Source organism: Myotis davidii, unplaced genomic scaffold (assembly GCF_000327345.1).
Source record: "Myotis davidii unplaced genomic scaffold, ASM32734v1 scaffold313, whole genome shotgun sequence".
Classification (NCBI taxonomy): domain Eukaryota; kingdom Metazoa; phylum Chordata; class Mammalia; order Chiroptera; family Vespertilionidae; genus Myotis; species Myotis davidii.
The window spans coordinates 1951013-1957821 of NW_006286275.1; positions in this window are offsets into that span (position 1 = coordinate 1951013).

Here is a 6809-nt window from a genome sequence, read left to right on the forward strand (position 1 = left end):
TGATTGATGTTTCTCTCTCATCGATGTTTCTAACTCTCTATCTCTCTCCCTTCCTCTCTGTAAAAAATCAATAAAATATATTAAAAAATATATATATATATTCTCCATTGTAAAGCCATCCCACCCCCAATCACTACCAATCTATTCTCACTGTTTTTTTACTGAACATTTGAAGTCTGAATCACTTCCTGCAAGCAAGCTTTCCCCTTTCCCTTTGCCCCTAGTTGTGAAGGATGAAAAAATCCTTCCCCTTCTCCCCATTGCCCCCCAAAGTACTGAGTAATCCTCTAAGACTCAGTTTGTCAAGGAATTCTTTTAAAAAAATATTTTATTGATTTTTTACAGAGAGGAAGGGAGAGAGAGAGAGGGATAGAGAGTTAGAAATATCCGTTCAGCTGCCTCTTGCACACTCCCTACTGGAGATGTGCCAGCAACCAAGGTACATGCTCTTGACCAGAATCGAACCTGGGACCCTTCAGTCCACAGTCCAACGCTCTATCCACTGAGCCAAACCAGTTAGGGCTAATGAATTCTTTATCTTACAATAATTTAATGGCTCTTATGAAAAGGAAATACATTTTCAGAAAAAGTATTTCTGAAAAACCTTTAATACTTGGAGATTTTCTAAGTTTCTATCATTTCTTCACTTGTCATTTAGAGCTAGTTTTAAAATACATTTCTTAATCTTTGGATCTAGAAATATTTGTTTATTACAGTACCAGGGAAATTTCACTAGGAGCCTTGTGGGGTAACCAATGTTAAATTAATTAAACAAGGAGTTCCATGAGACCGAGGTTGTTTCAATACCTTGGTAACCTATATAAATGCCTCAAGATTAGAATCTATTTTTGCTCAAGGTAACTATTTAGTTTTTACAAGTACATCCCGTGTGTTAACAACCAGGTACAAATTTCAGTTTTACCTTATCTCACAACTATCACAGTTAACTCACCTTCCCAAAGTCACTGAGGGTGGTGTGGGCACATCTGGAAATTATCCATGATTTTAGTAGTGTTAATATAAAAACATTCAAACCTGTAAAGAATTTTTGTGAGTTTACTTGAGCCAAACTATCAACAATTGCCACAGGAAGCAGATCCTCAACAGATTGGGATAATGCTCCAGAGAATGGAGGTTTTCCATCTATTTTTATGCATTGCAATTAAAGGAGGAGGTGTGGGTGGGTTACATGAAAGCAAAGCAGGGAAACCTCTGGGATTGGATACAAAGTAAAATGATTGACACATACAGAGCTGGGTACAGGATAGTCAACAGTCAACAATTAACATGATAACAATAACAAGAAATTTATGGTCTCCTGTCTTGGCCCCCAAGGCATTTGGTTGTGGTCTGAGGGGTCTGGAAAAAGGGAAGTTACAAGTTACCCAGACATTTCAAGGATATGTTATCATAGATGCAAAAAGACAGATAAGTTCAGTTAAGGTAAAGGTTAACCTTGTCAGGGAAGATACTGGCCTGGGAGGTGACTACCCACCATAACTGCTTTAGTTAAAGTTTAGTTTCAGACCATCATTTGTGGCTACTTTAGGTCTTTGAGTTTGCAAGACTGCCATATAGGCCTTCCCTGAGTTTGTCAGATTAGGATGTGGGCCCTTTTGTCCACAGTAGAACTAATAAAGTGATGTTCTTTTTTTCCTGGCCCTTCTGCAATTTTATCCTCTTTTATCTTCACCTTCATCCTCAGTGCTACAGCAATGGCATTTTAATTAGCTTGTCCACTTCCAACTGTCATCCTAATGTCCAAACCTGTACAGAATTTTTATTAGAGCTTGAGCCAAATTAACAACATGCCAGGAGCAAGATCTCAAATGCTCAGGAGAATGACAATTTTGTAGTTTCTTTTATACATTTGGAATTAAGAGGAAATGTAAGAAAGATCACATGAAAGCAAGATGGAGAAATCTTCATGGTTGGGTTAACAAGATTATGTGCTCCCTTGAGGGTGATTACACCTCTGAGGGGTCTGGGCTTCTGGTATTTCAAACTCATCTGAACCTATATATGTAAGAACAATGAACAAGGCTTGCTTAAGGAAAAGATAGCCTTCTTATAGGCCTGGGGCATACTAACTGAAAGAGCAAGGACTACACCCTCCATCTTTGCCCCAGGGTAAGGGCTACGCCCTCCATCTTACCCTGGATCCTCCATTTTGGGGCAGACATGTGCTCAGCAAGGAGCTTCTTCCTGAAAGCCCAAGCCTCTGCTAATCACATCCACGACTTCTTTAAACTAACCAATGACAATCAAGGGAAGTGCGCGCCATAGATATGACCACTTTCTGTGTAACAAGACACTGACTTGCGCCTGGCCAATCGGCAGGGCCCCAAGTCCTTTCTCCTCCCCTTACTCCAACCCCCTATAAAACCCCTCTTCCAACAGGGCAAGCTCTCTCTCTGCCACTTGATGCTGCATCAGTAAGGAGGGTAGGGAGCCAAGCCCGGGCTTGAATAAAGACTCTTATGCTTTTGCATTGGACACGGCTGGCTTCCTGGTGTGGTTTCTTGGGGATCCTGAAATCTGGGTATAACACTAACACCATGACCTGCCTAGCTAAGAATTTATGCTCAGCTCACCCTGTGAGGATACTTTTGGTCACTGAGATTGTCAAATTTATTAGAGCCCCTTTTTTGTCCATGAAATCATCACTAATTTCACCTACTCTTGCATCAGCCAGAAAGATCATCCTTCAATGCAAATCTCTTCATGCTACTTCCTCCTTAAAATCCTGAAAGATTCTTCAGTATCTCCTTTTCCCTCTCCATCCCTTTTCCAACATCTCTACCCTTATCCTCTGCCACCCTCTGCAACCAGCTTTCTAGAAATAAGTATAGAATTACTTTCACTTCCACTGAGCTGTGATCTCTTTCTCAAGGCCTTTGTACAGCAGTTTCCTCTGCCTGAAAGACAAATCAATTACACCAGAACCCCTGGTGGATCCCAAGAAAGGAAATTTTTCTAAAGCTTAAGTGATTCTAATGTACAGCCAGAGTTGAAAAACACAGTACCTAAATATAAATATTTCTCTCTTATCCATATCCAGCGCTGCTAGAGAGGGGTCCAGTTCCTGAGTAGGGACTTGAGAAAATGAAAGAGACAGACACAGAGATAGAAGGAAAAAGCTGTGGCTGGGTGGGACAGCTGTACTCTGATGGAGAGACAGTGACCCAGAGCCGATACAGCACATTTATTTTATATAGTCTGATTAAAACAAGGGTGGATTAAACAAACAAACAAACAAACAAACAAGGGTGGATTTACATGTATACAAAGGTTCTTGTTTTGGGGACACTTGCTGCACCTCCCACAGCCCATTAGCTACTTAGGAAGGAATTAGGGAGGGCTACTAGGTCAGGTTTAATTATACTCGGAGACTCTGCCCTCCAGGCTGGGACTTGTTTGTGGCCCTGCCACAGGTCAGTCCAAGGCTTAATCCTATAGCTGCTCCCTACACCTAAAACCCTTTCTTTTAGAGATTAAAAACAATAAAAAAAAATTCAGGGAAGTTATCTGATTCATCCAAGGTCACTCATGTCACAGACCTCTCTTTACTTTTTTTTTTTAACCTTTTTTGTTGTTGTTGTTAATCCTCACCAGAGGATTTTTTTTTTCCATTGAATTTTAGAGAGCGTGGAAGAGAGTGAGAGAGAGAGAAACACCAATGTAAGAGAGACACATAGATTGGTTGCCTCCTGCATCTGCCCCTACCAGGGCTGGGGATCAAACCTGCAACCCAGGTACATGCCTTTGACCAGAATAAAACCTGCAACCCTTCAGCCTGTGGGCCAGAGCTCTAACCACTGACCTAAACCGTCCAGGGCCATTTACCTTTTTTAAAAAAAATCAAAATTATTTATTTCAAAATTTCACTTTGAATTTCACTCTGTAAGAGCTCTAGACACTTTTCAAATATCATCTTAAATGGCCATAAAATAAAAATGCAATCCCTTTTTCTCAGTTCTCCATTGATTCAGAATGATACTCCAGTCAGTTGTTTCAAGTTGTCATTCTCTTTTAAGATATCAATATGGAGTTTTGAAATCTATTTATTCAAAATTCTTCTGTAAAATCTACTTTGGGGAAGGCAGAACCCAGAAATACTTTAGTGAGTAAAAACAGTAATGTTCCTGAATATTCCTTATTTCAAATATGTTATTTGGGACAAAATTAACTTTTCTATGTAGCTTTTAAGATAAAGTTTTGCAAAAACATTCCAGAGAAAGCTTTGCAGCTCAATTTAATTAAAGTATGGGTTGATTTCTGGTCTTTTCCCTTAAAACTACAGACAGACTCCTAATTTGAGTTTCCCTTCATGCTCCTCATTAGGCCCCATAGCTCTCAGAGTTTAGGTTCTCAATGCTTTAGCCACAGAGCTACTAATTTCTTGTGTTGACATTTTATACAATGTACTGTATAAAATCCTACAGAATTATAGGATATGTAGATGGACTATTCATTGTAATCTCTAGGTAATAAGAACAACTTTCTGACTTCTTTAAGTACAACACAGCTAAAATACCAGCCGCCCAGCCAGTGTGGCTCAGTGGTTGAGCAATGACCTATAAACCAGGAGGTCATGGTTTGATTCCTGGTGAGGGCACATGCCTGGATTGTGAGCTCAATCCTCAGTGGGGGCTTGCAGGAGGCAGTCAATGAATGAACAATACAATACAATACAATACAATACAATACAATACAATACAATACAATACAATACAATACCAGCCAATGGACCACATTAGTAACTGAGGAATACCAGGAGCTTCAAACCTGTTTTGACAATAAATTTACCAGTTCGAAGAATTAATAAAAGGTCCTAGCCAGAACACTTTAATTAGATAAACTGCACCATATAAAGCTAAAGCAGAAAATCCGGACGTCAAAATATAAATGGCGTCATTAACTGGTTTCAACTCATGGAAACAGTATTTTTTTTTCTTCTTTGGAATAAATCTTAAGATTATTAATCTAACCATACTTAGAAAACTGAAAACAAATGTTCAGGCTAAATATATGTAGCAATAGTCCATATGATAAATGTAATAAGATAGATATATAATAAATATAATAAAACATATTACTTTTATATATTTTGCTGCCCTCTACTGGGGAATCAAGGAATGGTTTCCAGCTCCATCTCAAGCTTGGCCTTATGTGCTCAGATGGCCTAACATGTGTGCAGGCATGTTTGTGGTGTGTGTGTGTGAAGAGAGAGCAAGAGAGAATCTCTTCTTCTTCCTCTTATAAAGGTTGCCAATCCTATCAGATTAGGACCCTACTCTTATGACCTCATAACCTTAATTACTCCTAAAAGCCCTATCTGCAAATATGGTCACATGGAGGTTATGGATTCAACATTTGAATTTGGAAGTGGCACGGTTCAGTCCATTGCATTTTCCTATACATTTCTACAGTATTTTCTCCTTTCTTAGAATGAATGTACAGAAATCATCTGTTTCCTTACTTCTGACTCATTGATACATATAAAACCCTAATATGCAAATAGACCGAATGGCGGAACAACCAAACAACTGGTTGCTATGACATGCGCTGACCACCAGGGCACGTGAATGGAACATGGTAGGCATCGGCAGCAGGTGGGATGGTGGAGCAGGTGAGCGGGGGCACCAGACCAAGGCGGGGCACTGCTCACTGTCATTGGGGTGAGCCTCTTATGGTACTGAAAATTCTTTGCTCCCATGGGCACTGTGGTACCACCTGGTGCTCACACCTGCTGCCGGCGCCAGCCCCGCTCGCACCCGCTGCCAGTGCCAGAGCCACTGGTCGCACCTGCTGCCGGCCCCGATTGCTCAGCGCTGTCAGTGGGTGCGAGCAGGGCTGGCACCATCAGCATGTGGGAGCTATGGCAGCGGGAGCGGGGCTGCCAGCAGACAGGGAACCGTGGGCTTCAGCAGGTGGGGCTGGGCTGGCTGGGGGTGCAGAAGATAGGCCGAGACCCGCCCCTGTGCCCACTGCAGCCTTGCAGCCCACAGTTCCTTTCAAGGTGCACAAATGTGTGCACTGGGCCCCTAGTTAGATATAAGTTCTCGCAGGCCAGACTATGAATAATATTGCTATTGTATCCCTAACACAGTAACTGGCACCTAATGGCCCTGTGATCAATGCTGGTTGAATGAATTAAGAAATGGTAGCAACTACATATTATTCTCTTTTCCAGGTTTTAGCATTAAATGTCATAATTAGCACGGGTAGTAGGATGGTTAGACCTAGGCAGATACCTGGGGTTTTGTTGGAAATAGAACATCAAAGCAAGCCTTATGTTAATTCAGGTACTAAATGTCATGGACTTCTTTTTCCTCCAAGGTCCTCATTGAAGTGGTGGAATGACATGCCAGTAAAGCTGAACACTGACCAACAGCCAGTTCTTGGCCTGGAAGCAAGTGCTGCCCACTGAGGCAAGTAGCATACCAAATGAATGCCTAAGTTCTTACTTCAGATGATCCAGTTATTTAAGAATAGCATATATAACTTAATACAATTATATCCATTGAATAACTATTGAATATGAATAATATACTTAACTATTAGTTTCAATTATGTATTAAAAAAGACACTGCAACTCCTCAGATTCTTGCCTCCAGAGAACTTAGGAAACACTACAGACAGAAAAAGAGGATTTCCCTCTCTCCCTGAGCACAAAATCAGCCGAGTCCGCTCTGAATGGCCCAGAGTCCTAGAACAGTGGTTCTCAACCTTCCTAATGCCGCGACCCTTTAATACAGTTCCTCATGTTGTGGTGACCCCCAATTTCATTGTTACAAATTGCTCCC